Consider the following 20642-nt stretch of genomic DNA (forward strand, 5'->3'; position numbering starts at 1 on the left):
CCAACAATGTAAAACTTGGTGTAGCCAATATTCTATTTCCACTTTATTTCAATACTATTTGCTTGGATTTGCAGTGATTGATTGGTTGATAAGGAAAATTAATATTTAAATCATTTATAACACGAGCATGCCCTGTAGGTTTTCATATTAGCAGAAATTTGACATGGATAATAATTTTGTTCAAAGACTTTGTGTTCTCCTTTATATCTCGACAGTTTGTTAGATCTAATTTACTCTTTGGCATAAATTTGAAGACTTTAAAGAGTATAAGCTGCACAAAATATAAATAAATAATTATTGTTACAGAATTCAGCCATATTAAAAAATACGAAACATTCACGGAATAACATAATTACAATTTAAAATTATAGGCAATTTTATTTGTGTAAATTACACTATGTCAATATTATTGTTACAATTTATTTGCATTACTTTAGTTGTTGTGATCGTAGTAGTGCCGTAGATTGCAGTAGATTTTCGACTGCGGGGTGCGGGTAGCGGGCAGCCTTATCACCGGTTGTATTTGTTAGGTTTTTATCTTATTCAGCGGATTGTGGACAGTTGCGAGCCGGTTGACAGCTGATCTGCATGCGTATTTTACATACAATTCACGTTTCTTGTGATTTTAATTCCATAACCACGAGTTGGAGACTTGCTCATTTTTGTTCTTTTTGAAATTGTGAAATTTTTTTGTTGATTATTGCTTCTCTGTGGAAGCTTGGGAAAACCGATTTTTAGCACACATTTTGCGATTAATAAAAATTGTACAGCACTACTTTAATAATTAATGTAAAATCGTGCAATTTTTCATTAATTATAATAATCTAAATTCTGGCACTCCTACCTGTATCATTCAGAGATGGTACTAGCATGAACTAAACATCATAAAATAGAATTGTATTCTTTATTTCTATATTTATCGACAAACGTTGGCATTTGGCATAAGAATTGTATTTGTTTTGAACACAATTTACTTTCTTATCGCTTCCGCCGCGTTGAATGTAACGCATGATATTCCCAAGTGCCGGCGCTGAAATCCTCTCACGCCGAATGCAGCAGTTTCTAGTTTTGTTTAGATCGCAGATATCGTGTCTATTGCAATTCGCGCACAAGGTCGCGTGGTATCGACGCGCCGGCTTTGCGCATCTCTTGCTTTCTTATCGTAAACTATCGCGTCGTAGCTTGCTCGGCTACGGCATGCACTATCCGCGGGTTGCGCCCAGTTGCGTGCCGGTCACTGGGTGGTTGAGACGTATTTCTCGCGTCGCGTATCGTTTGTTCGGACCTCTGTTTTCTAAATTTACATTATATTTAATTAGCAAACCACTATTTAATTATAGCTACTAAAGTTATGTTATTTAATATGTGCGTGTTTATTGTCCATAAATACCGGTTAAGTAGTGTATTAGCAACTCACAAGGTGTAGAGTTGCTAAGTGAATCGGATACATGTCGCCCCCGTGTTGATTTATTCAGCATTAGAACCCATCGTGGAGTATATAAGTAAACAGCACAGATTGTTTGTTTAGTTCGACGTGTAATTATAATATTGTCATATTGTATGAAATGTTTTTGTTTCAACTTATGTTTTTTTTATTCTATTTATTTGCAGTGCCTTGCAATCCGATTAGCTTCTACATTGGTAAGTTTACAATTAAATTATAGTTTCTTTTTAATATATGCGTCGAATATTAGTTTGTATGTATGTAGTTTTGTTATCATGCTTCACCGCGTATTGCAAAGACACAAGATAGCCGCATAACCTGCTGATACAACTCAGAATTAACTGTTTAGTATTTTTTTGCTCACAATAGAGGAATAGTTGGGCTCTTTTCAAACTTTACGGTGGAAAACAGGCCATATCTTGGGAACCCTATGTTATATTTTAGTGTTTTTTTATTATATGATAGGGCAAGAGTGCATTTTTTAGATGCAGCCCTAAAACCCCGCGGGATTTGGTCATATCTGTCTCAAAATGGCCTCCCAAGTTTGCCCTTTTCTTGCATTTTTTAAAACACGCGGTGGAAAACAGGCCACATCTCGGAAACCCTTTGTGATATTTTAGGGTTTTCTTTATTTTATGATAGGGCATGAGTGCATTTTTAAGATGCATCTCTCAAACCCCGCGAAATTTGGTCGTAACAGCCTCAAAATGGCCGACAAAGTTGGCCCTTTTATTGCATTTTTCAAAACACGCGCTGGAAAACAGGCCATATCTCGGGAACCCTTTGTTAGATTTTAGTGTTATCTTTATTTCATGATAAGGCATTAGTGCATTTTTAAAATGCACTTCTCAAACCCCGCAAAATTTGGTTGTAACTGCCTCAAAATGGGCGGGAAAGTTTGCCCTTTTCTTGCATTTTTCCAAACACGTGGTGGAAAACAGGCCATATCTCGGGAACCCTTTGTTATATTTTAGTGTTTTCTTTATTTTATGATAGGGCATGAGTGCATTTTTAAGATGCACCTCTCCAACCCCGCGAAATTCGGCCGTAACTGCCTTAAAATGGCCGAGAAAATTTGCCCTTTTCTTGCATTTTTTAAAACACGAGATGGAAAACAGACTATATCTTGGGAACCCTATGCTATATGTTAGTGTTTTTTTTATTATATGATAGGGCAAGAGTGCATTTTTAAGATGCAGCCCTAAAACCCCGCGGGATTCGGTCATATCTGCCTCAAAATGGCCGACAAAGTTTGCCCTTTTTTTTTTGCATTTTTCAAAACACGCGATGGAAAACAGGCCATATCTCGGGAACTCTTTGTTATATTTTAGTGTTTTTTTAATTTTATGATAGGGCATGAGTGCATTTTAAAGATGCACCTCTCAAACCCCCGCGAAATTCGGTCGTAACTGCCTCAAAATGGCCGCCAAAATTTACTTTTTTGTTGCATTTTTCAAAACATGCGGGAGAAAACAGGCCATATCTCGAAAACCTTAAATGATTTTTTTAAATTTGTTTGAAATTTTTAGTATTTTCATTGTCGAGAAAGAGTTGTTGTTTTAAATAATGTTTCGAAATTTGTTATATAATTATTTATTTCAATTTTGCAAGGTAAAGTGTTACAATTATAACACCGTAACACTGAAATGGAAATAAATATAATAGAGTAAGAGCCCGGGCGGCCAGACTTTCATCATTTTAGGAAAGATGAAATTTTGTCTATGTGTGTCTCCAATACAGATAAGAACGATCCCCAATTATGAAACCTGGATCGTGGTTCCTTTGGCAGTTAACAGCCAACAAAGATGTACAAATGATGACCTCAAATTCGTTATTTTAGCAAACTCCTTTTTTACATATTTTGTTCGTAATATTCTTACAACATGCGCTGCTCATTGCCAGACACCTGGTATGGTTCCAACCCTAGCCAGACACCCCTAAATTATAATATTTTTTTAATTTTTTTACTTTTGTTATATTAGGAAAGCCGAATACACTAATGTGTCTGCATAATTGCAGAGAGCTATGAAACTGTGTATCTTTTTACGCCAGACAGTGTGGTCGGTTCTGTCACATCTTGCCAGACGCATTGAGAGTGTATAAAAGTTGCAATAGTTAAATTGTTTAAACATGAAATTTTCAGAGAATAGTAATTTTATTTTAACAAATATTTAATAATAATCATCACTGTCGTCGATATCTTTGCGATTCGTTCCTTTCTATCTCCTTTATAGAGCAAGAGCCCGTGACGGCCAGACGACTAGTCATTTTAGAAAAGATGAAATTTTGCCTATGTGTGTCTCCAACGCAGGTAAGAACAATTCCTAATTATGAAACCTGGATCGTGGTTCCTTTGGCAGTTAACAGCCAATAAAGATGTATAAATGATGACCTAAGTTTCGTTATTTTAGCAAACTCCATTTTTGCATATTTTATTCGTAACATTATTATAACATGCGCTGCTCATTGTCAGACACCTGGTATGGTTCCAACTGGTATCGTCATATTAGGAAATATTATAATAATATAGTATTTTCTTAGTCGCCAGACAGTTTGGTGGGTTCTATCATCCTGCCAGACGCATTGAAAGTGTATAATAGTTTGTTAAATTTTAATTTTTAAACAATTGCCCTTTTCTGTTCGAAGGACTAATTTTTGATGGTTTTAAGGATTTTACACCTGAGTCTGACATCGTAGAAGGACCATTCTTACATGAGTTTGTAAGTAATTAATTTCTTTATCATTTTCCTAAATATCTTTTATGATTATCGTACAAATTGACCCCCAAAAATTGCATTTTTATGTTCGAAGGACTAATTTTTGCTTGTTATAGGGATTTTGCACCTGAGTCTGACATCGCAGAAAGACCATTCTGGTATCAGATTGTAAGTAATTAGTTCCAGTATCATTTTCCTAAATAACTTTTATGATTATCGTACAAATTAACCCCCAAAATTGCATTTTTATGTTCGAAGGACTAATTTTTGCTTGTTTTAAGGATTTTGCACCTGAGTCTGACATCGCAGAAAGACTATTCTTGCATCAAATTGTAAGTAATTAATTCCTTTATCATTTTCCTAAATAACTTTTATGATTATCGTACAAATTGACCCCCAAAATTGCATTTTTATGTTCGAAGGACTAATTTTTGCTTGTTTTAGGGATTTTGCACTTGAGTCTGACTTCGTAGAAGGACCATTTTTGCATCAGATTGTAAGTATTAAATTTCTTTATCACTTTCCCTAATAACCCTTGTGATTATCTCACAAATTGACCCCCAAAATTGCATTTTTATGTTCGAAGGACTAATTTTTGATGGTTTTAGGGAGTTTGCATCTGAGTCTGACATCGTAGAAGGACCATTTTAGCATGAGATTGTAAGTATTAAATTTCTTTATCATTTTCCTAATAACTTTTGTGATTATCTCACAAATTGACCCCCAAAATTGCATTTTTATGTTCGAAGGACTAATTTTTGATGGTTTTAGGGATTTTGCACCTGAGTCTGACATCGTAGAAGGACCATTTTTGCATCAGATTGTAAGTATTAAATTTCTTTATCACTTTCCCTAATAACCCTTGTGATTATCTCACAAATTGACCCCCAAAATTGCATTTTTATGTTCGAAGGACTAATTTTTGATGGTTTTAGGGAGTTTGCATCTGAGTCTGACATCGTAGAAGGACCATTTTTGCATCAGATTGTAAGTATTAAATTTCTTTATCATTTTCCTAATAACTTTTGTGATTATCTCACAAATTGACCCCCAAAATTGCATTTTTATGTTCGAAGGACTAATTCTTGCTTGTTTTAGGGATTTTGCACCTGACTCTAACATCGTAAAAGGACCATTCTTGCATCAGATTGTTAGTAATAAATTTCATTATCTTGAATAAATGTTGTGATTATTACACAAATTGACTCCCAAAATGTATGCCTGTGTGTTTTCTTTAATAAAGAATATTTTAAAGTTTTTCTAATTATAATTATTTCTGTTATTTCTACCTGATCACATATTCATATTTAACGATCCCTCAAACTATTTATTTTGAAAAGTGCATGCTAGTGCCATCTATCAATTAGAAACTACAACAACCGAAAGTTTTGAGCTTCGGTCCGCCGCCACCAGAGGCAGCACATTACTAGTTACCGCGAAAACTTTATCAGCCTCCTCAACTTTCTGCTCTCCTAATATTCAATCTTTATTTTGTCGACTCTGGGAGGCAAAATGACACAAAATTTGGACTCGAAACAGTCGAAACTCAGGTTTTGGTATTCGGATCGCAGAAAGTGTAAGGAGGCTGATATAGTTTTCGCGGTAACTAATGACGGGTAAAAATAATGTTTAAAAATCTGTTTTCAGCAAGTGCAGCTTCTGTATAGGTGGAATTTTTAAATTCTGTTTTCGGATTCTGTAAGCTAAAATTCTATATCGACTATTTATGTAATTATTTTCTTAACATTGACTGTTTAGGCTGTATTGGCAGTTTTAATTAAAAAATTGTATTTTACATGCCAATCGGTCCTTAATCTATAAGTGTGTTACTAGTTTCCGATTCTGAATTTAATCTACTTTCAGAATCCGAAAGCAGAATTTAAAAATTTTAATTATCTCAGAACCTGCATTTGCTGAAAAAAGATTTCGTCATAAAAAAGGCAAAACATTTTTCTTTTTTATGTCGAATGTTGTTTTCATTAAAATTGCAAATAGGGCCTAAACGGTTAGCATAAACTAAAAAGTTACTAAAATAATCGATGTAGAATTAAATTATCAATCATAATCCGAAAACAGAATTTAAAAATTCCAACTTTTAATTTTCAACATAAAAAAGAGAAATCTTTTGCCTTTTTTATAACAAAATTATTTTTTAAAAATTTTTGTGCCATTTTTGTGGTTTTTCAATAATGATGCCATCTTATCCAGAATTCTTCAAGGATCAAGAATATGTAATTATTTTTATTCTAGCCCTTTTAGTTGTCGAGATAATTAACATTTAATCATCATAAATTAGGCTATCTCGACAACCAAAAGGGCTAGAATAAAAAGAACTACATATTCTTGATCCTTGAGGAATTCTAGACAAGATGGCATATTTTTCTCAAAGTGAAGAAATGGGCACAAAAAAATTTTAAAGAAAAGATTTTGTTATAAAAAAGGCAAAAGATTTCCCTTTTTTATGTAGAAAATTAAAAGTTGGAATTTTGAAATTCTGTTTGAGGCTGCTGATACATAATTTAATTCTACATCGATTATTTTTGTAAAGTTTTTTGCTATCATTAACCGTTTAGGCCCTATTTGCAATTATAATAAAACACGTGTATCCCGTCGGAATAGTCTAATTTATGAAGATTAAATGGTAATTATCTCGACAACTAGAAGGGCTAGAAAAAAAAGAACTACACATTCTTGATCCTTGAAGAATTCTGGACAAGATGGCATCCTTATTGAAAAACAACAAAAAATGGCACAAAAAATTTTGTCGAGAAATTCAGTGAAATTATACACAAAATTCTTTTGAATATTAGGATCGCAGAAAGTGCAGTAGGCTGAATCTCCAGCAATCTTGAATAGCGGCGTAGTTTAGTTACTCGTGGATAGATGACACTAGTGATACCGTTTTTGAATTAATATTGATACAATATAAAATTAATTTTGAACTATTTTCCATATTTAACAGTGGCATTTCCAATAAAGTTTAAGGGATTTATGGATTAAATAAAGGAGTAACGATGTTGCGCGCTAAGTTCTCCGTTTGGAACAAATAAAACGATAAAAATTTATAGTCAAAAATATAAAACTACCTTTTTATTCAAACATGTAGAATATACACAATCACAAACTCAGTTTCTTAATATACAGCTTAGTATACAGCATTTTCAACAATACAAGCAAGAAAACGAGATAATAATATGCAATTATATAATTCTTTTTTTATAACTTTTAACAAAATAAACAAAAATGATAACAATAACAGCTTCAAGATGTTGTAAATTCAGTCAATCGTGTTTGGAATCATCATCAACACCGGCAATCCAATCTTCAATTTCTTGTACACTATAAACCAGGATGAATAACAGAATAGTAAAATATAAAATATTATAAATTGCCAAAATATAACATACGTTCTTGGAACTTAAGTCCAGTTGACACATCCATCTTCAGTAATTAAAACATAATCCTCAATACGGACTCCTCCACCAGTACCACGGAACCTCTCCAGTTGGTCCCTATTGATTAACTTGACCATCTCAGGATTAGCCAATGATTCATCCAACAACTGGAAAATATTTATGTAAATGAAGTATACATATACATAAATTAAATTAATTATTCTTACAGGATCCATATAAATTTCCATTTAGGGCACCGTGCGAAGGTAGCGGTAGAAGTGACTCCCATTCAAGGCACCGTACAATTTAGTGCAAGAACGGCAGCCCCACGACATAGCGTTCGCCGGCTAAAACAAAAAAACCACAAAATTAGAAGACCAAAAAAAAAGCATTTTTGTAGGCTTCCCGAGGGCTAAGCCCACAATTTATATAATTTATATTATAAAGAATTTAAATATCTATTATTTGCTAAAAGAACGGTTGTCCTACGACATGGCGTTCGCCCGCTAAACACTAAAACCAAAAATTCGACGACCAAAAACACAAATAGGGCTTTTTGTAGGTTTCCCGAGGATAAACCCACAAATTACACAGGTCAACACAAAATTTGCCTTTTCGTTTAAAGGTTTAATTTCGATAATTTAGGTCATAACTACACGAAAAAAAAATATATGACATAAAGAAGTTTGCTTCTGTACTCAGAATTCAGATTTAACTATATTTTTCAAAATTTGGGATTTTTATGTTTAATTAAGGATAGAACTATACAAATAAATTAATTTATCATTTGCATGAATTTTTACTATTAAAATAACTTATAAAAAAGTGAAAAATAGTTTAAAAGTGTACATTTTTGCCCTTTTTTATGATCATAACTGTTTTCTCTCAATAAACCCCAGATATAGTCTCCCATCATATTTTCATTATATTGGCCTTGATATCGTTGTTTGAAGTGCATGATGTCCTGATGAAAACGTTCTCCTTGCTCTTCGGAATATGCCCCCATGTTATTTTTGAACTTATCTAAGTGCGGATGAAGCAAATGTACTTTCAAAGACATCCAGCAAGACATCCCATGGCCTTAAAATTTTTCAACATGTTTTCAACTAATTTTTCGTAGTTTTAGCTTTGTTATTTCCTAAGAATCCAGTTACTACTACTTTAAAACTGTTCCAACTTGCTTTTTGGGTGTGATTCAGCAATTTTGAAAATTTTTCATCGGCGTAAATTTGCCTAATTTGCGGACCAACAAAAATTCCAGCTTTAACTTTTGCTTCAGATAACTTGGGAAAAAAAATTTTCAAATAAGTAAAAGCTTCTGAGGTATTGCCAAACTGTTTAACGAATTGTTTCATCAAATCTTTTCTCTCCTCGATACCAACCTAACATGTAGAAATAATTACGACTAATTTCTACAATAACAAAATCAATAAAATGACAAATGTTTTCCCTGTTCCTCCAGGTGCTTTTCCTGGTGCTTTCCCGCTTTTCTATTCGAATTTTTCTACCATTTTCTTTGTTATATATCTCTCTGAGCCCGAGACCTATCCAACAAATGCAAAACCGTGAAAATCGGTTGGTGCGTTCTGGAGTTATAGCGACAGGAAGGAAAAGCCGTCTTATTTTTATATAGTAGATTTGAAAATGAGTATTATTACTACAGATATCACAAAAGCAAACTTTATACTAAAATGAGGTATTCGCTGGTAGTTGTTGCGCATAATTAACCCAAAAATCATAAAATAAACTTTAGGCAAAAAATATTTTTTTTTGTTGAGCCGTGTTATGTATGAGAATTATAAATAATTTAAATATCTATAATTTGGTGGAAGAATGGTTGTCCTATGACATGGCGTTCGCCCGCTAAACACTAAAAACCACAAAATTAGACAACCGAAAAAGACAAAAAGAGCATTTTTGTAGGTTTCCCCAGGGATAAACCCACATATTATACATGAAAATTAAAAAGAATTTAAGTATCTATAATTTAGTGAGAGAACGGTTGTCCCACGACATGGCGTTCCAGAGCTAAATACTAAAAATCACAAAATTAGCCGACCAAAAAACATAAAAAGGGCATTTTTTTAGGTTTCCCGAGGGATAAACCCACAAATTATATATGAGAACTATTAATAATTTAAATATCTATAATTTAGTGAAAGAACGGTTGTCCTACGACATGGCGTTCGCCCGCTAAATACTAAAAACCACAAAATTAGCCGATCAAAAAACATAAAAAGCGCATTTTTATAAGTTTTCCGTTGGATAAACCCACATATTATACATGGAAATTATAAAGAATTTGAATATCTATAATTTGGCGAAAGAACAGTTATCCTACGATTGGCGTTCGCCCGCTAAACACTAAAAACCACAAAATTAGTCGACCGAAAAACACAAAAGGGGCATTTTTGTAGGTTTCCCAAGAGTTAAACCCACAAATTATATATGAAAATTATAAAGAATTTGAATATCTATAATTTGGTGAAGAAACGGTTATCCTATGACATGGCGTTCGCCCGCTAAATACTGAAAGTCACAAAATTAGCCGACCTAAAGACACAAAATGGCATTTTCATAGGTTTCTCGAGGGATAAACCCTCAAATTATACATGAAAATTATAAAGAAATTGAATATCTATAATTTGGTGAAAAAACGGTGATCCTACGACATGGCGTACATCAGCTAAATACTAAAAACAACAAAATTAGCCAACCGAAAAACACAAAAAGGGCATTTCTGAAAGTTTCCCGAGGGATAAACTCACAAATTATACATGAAAATTATAAAGAATTTGAATATCTATAATTTGGTAAAGAAACGGTTATCCTACGACATGGCGTTCGCCCGCTAAACACTGAAAGCCACAAAATTAGCCGACCGAAAGTCACAAAAATGGCATTTTCGTAGGTTTCCCGAGGGATAAACCCACAAATTATACATGAAAATTATAAAGAAATTGAATATCTATAATTTCGTGAAAAAACGGTGATCCTACGACATAGCGTACATCAGCTAAATACTAAAAACCCCAAAATTAACCGACTGAAAAACACAAAAAGGGCATTTCTGCAGGTTTCCCGAGGGATAAACTCACAAACTATACCTGAAATTTATAAAGAATTTGAATATCTATAATATGGTGAAAGAACGGTTATCCTACGACGTGGCGTTCGCCCGCTAAACACTAAAAACCACAAAATTAGCCGACCGAAAAACACAAAAAGGGCATTTTTGTAGGTTTCCCGATGGTTAAACCCACAAGTTATATATGAAAATTATAAAGAATTTTAATATCTATAATTTATTAAAAGAATGGTTGTCCTACGATATCGCGTTCGCCCGCTAAACACTGAAACCCATAAAACTAGCCGACCGAAAGACACAAACATGGCATTTTCCAAGGTTTTACGAGGGATAAACCCACAAATTATACATGAAAATTATAAAGAATTTGAATGTCTATAATTTGGTGAAAGAACGGTTATCTTACGGTATAGCGTTCGCCCGCTAAACACTAAAAATAACAAAATTTGCCGACCTAAAACAAACACAAAAAGGGCATTTTCGTAGGTTTCCCGAAGGATAAACCCACAAATTACAGATGAAAATTATAAAGAATTTGAATATATATAATTTGGTGAAAGAACGGTTATCCTACGACATGGCGTTCACCAGCTAAATACTAAAAACCACAAAATTAGCCGACAGAAAAACACAGAAAGGGCATTTTTGTAGGTTTCCAAAGGGTTAAACCCACAAGTTATACATGAAAATTATAAAGAATTTGAATATTTATAATTTGGTGAAAGAACGGTTGTCCTACGACATGGCGTTCGCCCGCTAAACACTCAAAGCCACAAAATTAGCCGACCAAAAGATTAATATCGCTTAAACTAAAAGCTATGAAAAATTGGAAAATTACCTATCAGATAAAAGTATAAAACAATAATATTTCCAATAGTAACAGGTCGAAAAACGCGACTAAAAGTACTAAAAAGTGACATTTATCATATTTTGCCCATTTTATTCAATCGCGAATATCTCGTAAAATAAAAGAGATAAATAGGATCTGATCGCAGCGTCTGAATCTACGGACTATTCTCTATCAGATAGGATAGTTAAAAGGGAAATCTGAGAGGTGAAATTTTCATTCTTAAGAAAAAATTGCCAAGGGGGGTGCTTGATACTTTTTTTCGACGTTTTTCAAAAATTAATATCTCTTAAACTAAAAGTGATAGCTACCAACTAATTGTTGATTATGAAAGATTGGAAAATTCTCTATCAGATAAAAATATAAAATAATTATATTTCCTACAGTAAAAGGTCAAAAAACGCGACTAAAAGTGCTTAAAAGTGACATTTATCAATTTTTGCTCATTTTATTCAATCGCGAATATCTCGTAAACTAAAAGAGATAAATAGGATCTGATCGCAGCGTCTTAATCTACGGACTATTCTCTATCAGATAGGATAGTTAAAAGGGAAATCTGAAAGATGAAATTTTCATTCTTAAGAAAAAATTGCCAAGGGGGGGTGCTTGATACTTTTTTTCGACGTTTTTCAAAAATTAATATCTCTTAAACTAAAAGTGATAGCTACCAACTAATTGTTGATTATGAAAGATTAGAAAATTCTCTATCAGATAAAAATATAAAATAATTATATTTCCTACAGTAAAAGGTCAAAAAACGCGACTAAAAGTGCTAAAAAGTGACATTTATCAATTTTTGCCCATTTTATTCAATCGCGAATATCTCGTAAACTAAAAGAGATAAATAGGATCTGATCGGAGCGACTTAATCTACGAACTATTCTCTATCAGATAGGATAGTTTAAACGGAAATCGGACAGATGAAATTTTAATTTTTAATAAAAAAATGGGCAAGTGAATATCTTCTAAATTTCGTGGGATTAAAGGACCAAAAACGTGACTAATAATGCAATTTTTCTTTTTTTGCCCCTTTTTTTAAATTGCGAATATCTCCTAACTGTGTCCGACCGTGTCGGTCGTCTAATTTGGGTCACAGGTAGGTAGCACGTAATAAATAGAAAACTTGTTTATATACAGCAAATGTAAAGTTGACCGAAACATATAATTGAATTATAAACTTACCAGGGTACAGCTTATCGGACAGCCGTGTACAACGAGTGCTGTAACTAAACGAAAACATAAATTAAAACAACAATATTTCATGCAATTGAATTATGTTATAATTGGGAATTTGAAAAAAAAAATTATTTATTTTTTTTATGTATTTTAAAACTTAATTATTAATTTTATTGATATGCAATGTAAAAAACAAAAAAAAAAATTTTTTTCAATTAATTATAAACGATTAAAAATTGATAAAAATAAAAAAAAAATCATGTGACTGTGAACGCACCACGATTGGCTACCATACTTGTGACGTCATAATGTTAAAGCAATAATATTACAGTGCAGCGCTTACGGCTATTATATGTAACTTGACAAAAACATTGTAAAATTACTATTAAAAAAAGATTTGTTAAAGTTAATTCTGATAAACATTCCTGATGTTGATATATTTATGATCACCAATTTTTTAAAAAATGACCTTCGGTTTAATTCTGCCGAAGTTCGAGGTGCCAAGGCATCGAGGTAAGTCTGTTAAAAAATATTATAAATCACAATATTTATGTATTAATTTTCTATTGAATATAATTACCTATTAAATTAATTTTAGAGCATCACGTGAAAGTTACGGCGACAAAGCACTGTGCTTATTATCTCTGTCTCTGTATACTACTATGAGTGAAAAATAACATTATGACGTCACACGCGCTCGGATTTGTTCGGGAGTTGTCGGCGCGTCTTCGGTACTGGATTCAAAAATTAATTTTTATTTTGATATAACTTTTTAATTATTGCGAAAAATAAAAAAAATAAAATTGTTTTGTTATAAAACTTATATATGATCTTTCCATTTTAAAAAAAAAAATTCAAAAACCCAATTAACATTCAACACAAAATAAACAATCTGTGCTGTTTACTTAAAAGTTACTTACAGCAGCACGATGGGTCATCCAAATGATGAATAAATTAACATGGCTGCGATACACTTACGCGCAAATAATAAATAACTGTACTAAAGTTACTAAAGTCATGTTAAAATTAAATAGTCCATTGATGATCAAATATAATACGAATTGGAAAGTAAAAGTCCGGATAAACGATACGAGTCGCACAAAATACGTCTGAATCAACCAGAGACCGGCACGAAACTGGCCGCAAACTGTATAAGCAACGACGAGGCAGTTTATGATAAGAAAGCAAGAGGTGCGCAAAGCCGGCGCGTCGATGGCTCGCGACCATGTGCGCGAATTGCATTTGGCACTTAACCTAGGATCCAATCTAAACTAAGATGCAGCAACATGCGGCATGAGGTGCTGGCAACGACGACCCACGGCAATGCGATAAGAAAGTGTATATTGTGTTCAAACAAACACAATTCTTGTGTCGAAGGTTCACGATTGCTGATAAATATAGAAATAAACAATACAAGTTTATTTTACAATTTTTAGTCCATGCTGTTGCTGTCTATAAATGATGCAGTAGTTTCGAAATTTAGATTAGTAAAAGTAATAAAAAATTACAATTCGAGATTTTACATTAAATATTTAAGTGATATTTAATTTGAACATGCATCGTTTCTCGTTTACCAGGTAACACATTAGTCCGTAATCATCTGCTGATAATAAAAATGTATTAGAATTAATATAAAATTGTTAGTTATATTCTTGAAAGAATTGAAGAATATTTGCTTAAATTTACGATGCTAATATAATAAACAGCAACGGTGTGTTTTGATTCCACGAAATAAAGATTCGATGCCTGCTTGTAAACAAACTTATCCACACGGACACGGTGTGCACTCACTACCACCAACAAGCAATATTAAATTTAATGCAAAACTGTACATCGTAGCGCCATCTAACCTTTGAGCATATTTATCAACTTAAAAATATTCAAAACGGTTCCCGGACATTTGCCCACAAGACGATTGCTCACACGACAACTGCTCACAGAAAACGGCCCACAGTCATAACTGCGCACACGGACAGTTGCACACAGGGACTTTTGCTCACCGATACAATTGCTCACGGGACTTTTGCTCACATTGACAATTGCGCACACGGACAATTGCTCACAATTTAATTTTTTTTTATATTAACCAATATATATATTATAACATATAGACTATGTCTCCACAATAAAAATACAAATTACAATCCGATCCACCCTCTCGACACTATCACTGGCCGCCTAGATCGCGTGTAAAGCCGATAAAATTAAAACATTTCTCTGAAAAACAATGAAAAACAACAGTTTTATGCAAATTTTCGCGGGATGCATCAACAATTCCTGCAATATATAATACATACATATACAATATATATACTAAAAAAACTACAATTCCAAGCGCAACGAGTACTAGTGCCGCTACACACAACTTTCAATATAACTCGCGTTACGGAATTTTCTCGCAATAAATTTTAATACACGAAGATACAGAATTAAATTATGCATCTGAAGAAATAATTACGAACTAATTGTGACACCGCGTTCGCGTGTTATATCAAAAAAACTACAATATCAAGCGCAACGAGTACTAGTGCGTATACCCACAACTATCAATATCACTCGCGTTACGGATTTTTCTCGCAATAACATTTAATACAGGGAGATACAAAATCAAATTCTGCATCTGAAAAAATTATTCCGAACTTATTATGATACCGCATTCGCGTGTTATAGCAAAAAACTACAATATCAAGCGCAACGAGTACTTATGCGTATGCACACAACTATCAATATAACTCGCGTTACGGAATTTTCTAGCAATAAATTCTAATACAGGAAGATACAAAATTAAATTATGCATCTGAGGAAATTATTCCGAACTAATTGTGACACCGCATTCGCGTGTTATATCAAAAACTACAATATCAAGCGCAACGAGGACTAGTGCGTATACACACAAATATCAATATAACTCGCGTTACGGAATTTTCTAGCAATAAATTCAAATACAGGAAGATACAAAATTAAATTATGCATCTGAGGAAATTATTACGAACTAATTGTGACGCCGCGTTCGCGTGTTATATCAAAAACTACAATATCAAGCGCAACGAGTATAAGTGCGTATACACACAAATATTAATATAACTCGCGTCACGAAATTTTCTCGGAATAACTTTTAATACAGGGAGATACAAAATCAAATTCTGCATCTGGAAAAATTATTCCGAACTTATTATGACACTGCGTTCGCGTGTTATATCAAAAACTACAATTCCAAGCGCAACGAGTACAAGTGCGTATACACACAAATATCAATATAACTCGCGTTACGGAATTTTCTCGGAATAACATTTAACACAGGAGATACAAAATCAAATTCTGCATCTGAGAAATTATTCCGAACTTATTATGACACCGCATTCGCGTGTTATATCAAAAACTACAATTCCAAGCGCAACGAGTACAAGTGCGTATACACACAAATATCAAAATAACTCGCGTTACGGAATTTTCTCGGAATAACTTTTAATACAGGGAGATACAAAATCAAATTCTGCATCTGGAAAAATTATTCCGAACTTATTATGACACTGCGTTCGCGTGTTATATCAAAAACTACAATTCCAAGCGCAACGAGTACAAGTGCGTATACACACAAATATCAATATAACTCGCGTTACGGAATTTTCTCGCAATAAAATTTAACACAGGGAGATACAAAATCAAATTCTGCATCTGAAAAAATTATTCCGAACTTATTATGACACCGCATTCGCGTGTTATATCAAAAAACTACAAGCGCAACGAGTACTAGTGCGTATACACACAAATATCAATATAACTCGCGTTACGGAATTTTCTCGCAATAACATTTAACACAGGGAGATACAAAATCAAATTCTGCATCTGAAAAATTATTCCGAACTTATTATGACACCGCATTCGCGTGTTATATCAAGAAAACTACAATACCAAGCGCAACGAGTACTAGTGCGTATACACACAAATATTAATATAACTCGCGTTACGCAATTTTCTAGCAATAAATTTTAATACGGGAAGATACAAAATTAAATTATGCATCTGAGGAAATTATTCCGACCTTATTATGACACCGCGTTCGCGTGTTATATCAAAAAAACTACAATATCAAGCGCAACGAGTACAAGTGCGTATACACACAACTATCGATATAACTCGCGTTACGGAATTTTCTCGCAATAACTTTCAATACAGGGAGATACAAAATCAAATTCTGCATCTGGAAAAATTATTCCGAACTTATTATGACACCGCGTTCGCGTGTTATATCAAAAACTACAAGCGCAACGAGTACTTATGCGTATGCACACAACTATCGATATAACTCGCGTTACGGAATTTTCTCGCAATAACTTTCAATACAGGGAGATACAAAATCAAATTCTGCATCTGGAAAAATTATTCCGAACTTATTATGACACCGCGTTCGCGTGTTATATCAAAAAAACTAAAATTCCAAGCGCAAGGAGTACTAGTGCGTATACACACAACTATCAATTAACTCGCGTTACGGAATTTTCCCGCAATAAATTTCGATACAGGGAGATACAAAATTAAATTATGCATCTGAGGAAATTATTCCGACCTTATTATGACACCGCGTTCGCGTGTTATATCAAAAAAACTACAATTCCAAGCGCAACGAGTACTAGTGCGTATACACACAACTATCAATATAACTCGCGTTACGGAATTTTCCCGCAATAAATTTCGATACAGGGAGATACAGAATTAAATTTCGCATCTAACAAAATTATTACAAACTCACAGTAAGACCGCGTTCGCGTGTTATAATAAAAAAAAACTACTATTCCTAGCGCAACGACAGTGCCGGTTTTAGCACTACGGCGCCCCCTAACTGCAATTCAAAGCCATACGAAAAAACCGGCCAAAAGCGAGTCGGCGCCCGTTAAAGTGGACAAGAATCTAAAGAACATGAAATGTTACGCTGTTAACATTTCGCATGCAAATAGATAAGAATGAACACAATAACAATAACAAATCTTATCACTTATCGTTCTAAACCGGCGTGCTCGCGTATGAATAAGACTTCTAGAACGATGCATGCGCGACCAGATGAGTTCAACAAAGACAACAATTTCAGCACAGGAAAATGAGGAAAACCTGTACTTACCTCTATTTCTCGACTTCCACGCAATTCCTTGAAACCAGAACATGACGGCCGGCGCAACTGGAACAGGAATACAACGACACCATCAGACGACACATACAAGAACGTCCAATATCACTAAACATCGGAGGTGGATTATCACAAAATACAGTTTACCGAAAGAAAACCTCAACCCGATTTAAGGAATACCAAACTCACAACGAAAACGATAGTAGCAAAAAACGTGGCCGACCCCATGAACGCCCGGTGCAGGCCTAAGCGCGCGCATCGCGTAAGTCGAGTACGCAGCGACGGCATGCGGCAACAGGCGATAAGACTCATACTTACTCCAATCCGATCGAATCTACCGCGAATTAATACTCTTAAAAACGAGGGCAGAGACAACTAACTATCTTGAAAGTTAATAATTTTTATCGACGATTTTCTATAATTAATATCTCTTAAACTAAAAGAGATAGCAACCAGGAAATTGCCGATTATGAAATATTGGAAAATTCTCTATCAGATAAAAATATAAAATAATTATATTTCCTACAGTAAAAGGTAAAAATCGCCACCAAAAGTACTAAAAGTGACATTTTTCAATTTTGGACAATATTATAATTACACGTCGAACAAAACAAACAATCTGTGCTGTTTACTTATATACTCCACGATGGGTTCTAAGCTGAATAAATCAACACGGGGGCAACATGTATCCGATTCACTTAACAACTCTACACCTAGTAGTTACAATTAAATAGTGGTTTGCTAATTGAATATAATGTAAATTTAGAAAACAAAGGTCCGAACAAAAGATACGCGACGCGAGAAATACGACCCAACCACCCAGTGACCGGCACGCAACTGGGCGCAACCATCGGATAGTGCATGCCGTAGCCGAGCAAGCTACGACGCGACAGTTTACGATAAGAAAGCAAGAGATGCGCAAAGCCGGCGCGTCGATGCCACGCGGCCTCTCATGCGTAACATTCAACGCGGCGGAAGCGATAAGAAAGTAAATTGTGTTCAAAACAAACACAATTTTCGTGCCGAATTACAACGTTTGCCAATAAATATAGAAATAAAGAATACAATTCTATTTTATGATGTTTAGTTCATGCTAGTGCCATCTCTGAATGACACAGGTAGGTGTGCCAGAATTTAGATTATTATAATTAATGAAAAATTGCGCTATTTTACATTAACGATTTTACATTAACAATTTTAGAAAATAGCAAATGATAACATCACGATTTTACTCAAAAAACGCGACTTTCATGTTATATTTCATATTCTAGATATTTAAAAAAAAATCCATAAAGTACACAAATGTGCTTCTGCAACTTGAAATGCTGTTACTCACTCTTAGTACTTTTGTGCTGACAATCTTACCACCGGGAACACTCGTGGATTTTTCCACGAATTAATATTTAAATAATGCTGACCAAAAAAATCCGATAAGAATTCGAAGCCACTGAAAAGATATAGCGGGTGGCAATCGGCGGCATAAAGGCGCGCAAAAGATAAAACCACTGAATTTTCGATTTCACGCGGGATTAGAACCAAAAGGCTCGGATTTTATAATCCGACAAAGTGTATGAAGTTGCTGCCAGAAGCAAATGAAAAGCAAATGAAACACATGCGCCTTTACAAAAGCGCAGATGCTGCCGACACTGCGCCATCTAATATCGGCAATACGAAACAATTGACGCCAGAAAGTAGCGTGCACACTAGCGCCATCTAATTTTGACGGCACATACTAGTTTTGAGTTTGCTATTGTATTACAGCTACCAACATTTGAATGATTTGAACGAACACAACTCAATTGCCACTTGTGTGATCCCCAATGTTGAGTGACGCAAACACTAACCGGCAAAAATGCATTCACTTGAAAACTCTTAAAATTTGATCTTTGATACACAATAGTTAAATTTTTCTGGCATCCGCGGGAAATGATCTCAAAAGATAGTAATGTAAATAATAAATAAAATTATTATTTATAATTTGATGCAAGTACCTGTATCCTGTAATGTCGGGTTCTGTTGCGAGTGTGATGGGTAACACCTTAGCGGCCTGATGAACCGCAGTACACACTGAATACGAAAATATTATTACAAATACAAATTGAAAACAAAATTCATATCAGATAGATGAAATATTAGATTATCTGGTAAAGAGTTATTTGATTCTTACCACAAATTAAACTGTTGTACGAATATTCACGTGTAATAAAGTCTTGTCAAAACATCAAAGTGACAAATTGCACACAATGTATGATACAATTGCTCCGATTAAAATGTGATGTCTCGCAGTCATCCCAAAATCATCACTGGAATAACAACCCAACAGACCGACTCGTGCCTACCTCTGCATGATTGCATTCTATTGCGCCTGCAGCGTGCGCAATGACTGCTGTATGTTGAGTTGCCTACAATTTGATTTATAAATAGTTTTTGTATGTTATATTTATCTCTCGATCATTATTCCTTTCTGTTATTTAAATAATATAAAAAAATTAATTAATTATTATTAATTTGTAAAATATAGTAAATAGAACCGGCAAATAAACTTAGGGCACATTTTGTTACAAGTGTGATGTACCTACATGTAGATTACATGTAGATTAAATTATAATTTCAAGGAATTTAATTATTTATGTATATAATTTTAATTATAACCCTTCCTTCCAAAAATAAATTAAATGTGACCTATTGTTGTTATTATTTTTGTGCACTGTCATTTTCCCTCTTTTTGGAAATTTTGTTGCTTAAAATAACATTTTATCTCAACCATTTTGTATAATTATAGAATACATGGCATGATTTCGATAAATCAATGTATTATAGATAATTCAATAATCAATTACACTCAAAATGTAT

General features: G+C 33.8%; 1 protein-coding gene and 1 long non-coding RNA gene across 28 annotated transcripts in view; one reads left to right on the top strand and one right to left on the bottom strand.

Moving 5' to 3' along the window:
* Positions 1 to 5418, top strand: part of LOC135793148 (uncharacterized) — a 33320-nt gene extending 27902 nt beyond the window's left edge. For 3 of the 22 annotated variants that reach the window (XR_010548526.1, XR_010548530.1, XR_010548529.1), the window contains exons 3-11: positions 1612 to 1641; positions 3679 to 4164; positions 4278 to 4329; positions 4443 to 4493; positions 4606 to 4657; positions 4770 to 4821; positions 4933 to 4984; positions 5097 to 5148; positions 5260 to 5418. The gene's annotated coding sequence lies outside the window, so the exon portion shown is untranslated. Of the gene's footprint in view, positions 1 to 1093; positions 1537 to 1611; positions 1642 to 3678; positions 4165 to 4277; positions 4330 to 4442; positions 4494 to 4605; positions 4658 to 4769; positions 4822 to 4932; positions 4985 to 5074; positions 5149 to 5259 lie in introns of those variants that run through there. The other 19 variants (XR_010548536.1, XR_010548538.1, XR_010548528.1 and 16 more) reach the window with 19 other exon arrangements.
* A 1933-nt stretch (positions 5419 to 7351) lies between these two features.
* On the bottom strand, positions 7352 to 20114 carry LOC135794230 (uncharacterized). 6 transcript variants are annotated; one of them, XR_010548831.1, is made up of 7 exons: positions 19957 to 20114; positions 19781 to 19856; positions 17784 to 17840; positions 12674 to 12717; positions 7784 to 7903; positions 7569 to 7723; positions 7352 to 7500 (listed from the first exon to the last, which is right to left on the bottom strand). It is a non-coding gene; the product is annotated as an uncharacterized lncRNA (long non-coding RNA). The 6 variants fall into 6 exon arrangements; XR_010548834.1 differs by lacking the exon at positions 17784 to 17840; XR_010548836.1 differs by lacking the exon at positions 12674 to 12717.
* Positions 20115 to 20642: the final 528 nt, after the last annotated feature.

The sequence above is a fragment of the Atheta coriaria genome, unplaced genomic scaffold (assembly GCF_025399875.1).
Source record: "Atheta coriaria isolate IRGN ID8LTWV9N9 unplaced genomic scaffold, Caltech_Dcor_3.1 hic_scaffold_6_pilon, whole genome shotgun sequence".
NCBI classification, from domain to species: domain Eukaryota; kingdom Metazoa; phylum Arthropoda; class Insecta; order Coleoptera; family Staphylinidae; genus Dalotia; species Dalotia coriaria.